This window comes from Triticum aestivum, chromosome 5D, assembly GCF_018294505.1.
Source record: "Triticum aestivum cultivar Chinese Spring chromosome 5D, IWGSC CS RefSeq v2.1, whole genome shotgun sequence".
Lineage (NCBI taxonomy): Eukaryota > Viridiplantae > Streptophyta > Magnoliopsida > Poales > Poaceae > Triticum > Triticum aestivum.
In genome coordinates, this window is record NC_057808.1 from 268,157,640 (window position 1) to 268,161,197 (window position 3,558).

The following is a 3,558-nucleotide window of genomic DNA, read 5'->3' on the forward strand; positions in this document are numbered from 1 at the left end:
GCAATGTGTGTGAAATAGAGTCCTGGATATATCATATATATAGAGGGGCGATCCACGAGAAGAGAGTGGAGGTATCATCGGCTTGAGGCGTCCATAGAATCGAAGAGAGGGATGATGTGTGTGTGTGTGCGCGCACGATCGATAAAGAGTGCCATCGAATTTGTGTGTGCCCACGTCAAAGATATAGAGTGGCTGGCCTAATGGAATGTGAGAGGGGACAGGTGCAGTTTGTCTCCGTGGCATGGATACCTACCTACAGCGCTCGACTATCGGTGTGTGGTGGGGGCAGGGGGAGGGAGGCCTAATTAACTATAGAGGTACAATGGCTAGTATATGTGTGGAGGAGGAGAGAGGCCTACCTCATGTATTAAGGGAGATCGATCAGCATGCATTCATATGTGTAGGAGAGGAATAAGGTTGGGAGAGAGATAGAGCTAGAGTGTTGGAGGGGGTGGTAGTGGAGTTGCTTCTAACAAATGGTGGGATAGGCTTCCTAGAAAACCGGAGGGCACGCCTGCAATATCAATAAGAGAGGGGATGGCTGCCTTGTCGGATCTCGGGTTCCGGCAAAACCCTCAAGGTTCGAACTATGGGGTGCGCGCGGAGGTTTCCTCCCTACCGATCTACGCTCTAGCTTGCTAAGATCTCACGGATGAAATCGACGAACTCACAACGCAAAGACACAAGATTTATACTGGTTCGGGCCACCGTTGTGGTGTAATAACCTACTCCAGTGTGGTGGTGGTGGATTGCCTCTTGGGCTGATGAAGAACAGTACAACGGGAAGGACAGCCTCCTGAGGTTGAGGTGTTCTTGTGTTCGGTGTGGCTAAAGGTTGGCCCTCGATCAGATGAGATCTCGTCCCCCTTTTGGTGGTGGCCAGTCCTACTTATATAGGCCCTGGTCCTCTCCCCAAATATTGAGCAGGAAGGGAGCCAATAACGGCAACCAATTTGAAAGGGGACAGCTAGTACACGCTATCCTGAGAAAAGTGGTCTTCATGTCAGGACCCTGATTCCAAGTCACATCGATCTAGCCGGTAACACCTCATATCACTTTGCGGCCTCACGCACGGTATTACCACAGGTGTCGCCTTACCATGGCTCGGGACCGTTTGCGTCTTTTGGCTCACGTATATGATATTGTCGCTAGCATCCATATGACAGAGAACCCGGGCCGACATGACTAGTCGTGAACCCAAAGTGGCACTAACTTACGGGGACAGGCATACATGAATCAACATCGAGCATGTCGGTCAGCAGCGTGCGAATCCGGGCTGTAGCACTGGGCTAACAGGACTCCGGTGAACCGGGCTGTAGCAGGCTAGGCAGGACTCCGGATGTCACCGCATGACATTTCCCCGAAGGGACAGACACATGAATGAAGTGAATCACATGCCGGCCAGTCAAGTGTTCCGGAGCAGTAGTGCTGAGCTAGCAGGACTCCGGTCTACGCTGTAGCGGACTACTATGGCTCATGGAAGCACAAGACTACATTTCCCCATTAGAGAGGCTACCAAGGATAAACAACTAGGTTGTCGGATCCCACACATACCAAGCACTTCAATCATACACACAATATGCTTGATATGTGCAAATACAACATGGCATCACAACAAGACTCTACGACTCAGAGTATTTAATCATTAGGCTCCGAAGAGCGAGATATAACGAACATGGGTCTCATGACCCAACATTCAGAGCATACAAGCAACAAGCACATGCGGAAGCTTAACTTGTCTGGGTACAGACAACTACAAAAGAAAAAAGGCTGTGAAGCCTAACTATCTACCAGATCCTGCCGAGGGCACAAGATCGTAGCTGAGGTATCAAGCTAAACGTCAAAGTCCACACGGAACTACTAGCGAGACTGACGTCTCTCTGCAAAACATAAAATAGGCAAACGTGAGTACAAATGTACCCAGCAAGACTTACATCAGAACTAGCTACATATGCATCGGTATCAACAAAGGGGGTGGTGGAGTTTAACTGCAGCAAGCCAGCTTTGACTCGGTGGCTATCCTGAACTACGACTGCAAGTAACTCTTTTGAGGTGGTGCACACGAGTCCACAAATTCACCATACCAATACACCACTATGGATCCGCTCCCGTCTCCCTACGAGAACGCCATCCATAGCACTCACGCTTATCTTGCGCATTTTAGAGTATCCACTTTCACTTGTCTATGAACTGTACAGGCAACCCAGAAGTCCTTTACCGCGGACACGGCTATTCGAATAGATCATATTAACCCTGCAGGGGTGTACTTCGTCACACATGCTCTCGCCACTTACCACCATGTACACGTCGTGTACCTCGGCAACCTTCAAGCGGAAGCCTGGCGAGGGAGTCGGCCACGACCTGACTAACCACACAAGTCTCTCGTCCAGGTTTATCGCCTATTCGGGTTCCATCCGCAAGGAGATCCGGTCGGGGTGTCGCTCACGGCCCCAAACGATGTGTGCAGGGTTCCCAATCCCACCTCGACGGATGGATCTACGCTTGGTACACCGTGCCACGGTGCCTAGTCTGCCCCAAGCCCACCTGTACCGGGTACCACTTGGTAGACTACTAACACTACCTACAAACACCAGAAACTAGTTGCAACTCCTGGACAGAGATCAAGTTGATTAATAAGTCGAGAGGGGCACTTAAGCATTCCAATGTGTGGTAGTAACTGTTCATCGATCACAAACACAGAACTCAGTTCCTGAGGACGGCTGCAATGAGACAACCCACCATGTACTCCTACATGGCCTCTCACCGCTACCTTTACCAAATCGTGTTCACACACTTAGCTCTCAACAGTAGGACATGTTCACCACATTCCAATTCATCCCCGATGAATCAGAGCTGACTCAACTCTAAGCAATAGCAGGCATGACAAACAGGCATGAATGAGTAGGCACAACAGGGCTCAAACAACTCCTACTCATGCTAGTGGGTTTCATCTATTTACTGTGGCAATGACAGGTCATGCAGAGGATAAGGGGTTCAACTACCGCAGCAAGTAACAGATGAATCGTTGTTGTCCTAATGCAGTAAAAGAGAGCAGGAGCGAGAGAGTGGGATTGTATCGGAATGAACAAGGGGGTTTGCTTGCCTGACACTTCTGAAGATAGCATTGAGTCTTCATTAGTGTCAACGATCACAACGCCGGAACATCGTCTACCGAGAGGGAACAAATACCAGCAACAGAGAAGAAACACGATCAATGCAATGCACAATATGATGCATGCTATGACATGGCAATATGAATGTGTTTTGAGCTAATGCAACTAGCAACATATTAAATGGAGTTGGTTTGAACCTTAGGTTCAAATTCAAACTTCATATGTGGAAATTCAAATGCCATTTACATGATTTGTCCTAAACAGTAGCTATAAGTTGCTCTAACATGCATGAAAAAGGTACAGATGGATAGATTGGATTTTTCTAATCATTTTTCATATATAATTTATCTTATTTCGTGTTACAGATAATTTTCTATGAATTTTAGAAGTTTTGGGCATTTTCTGGAATTTCCTATATAAGAATAATTCCAGTAATTAAACTACT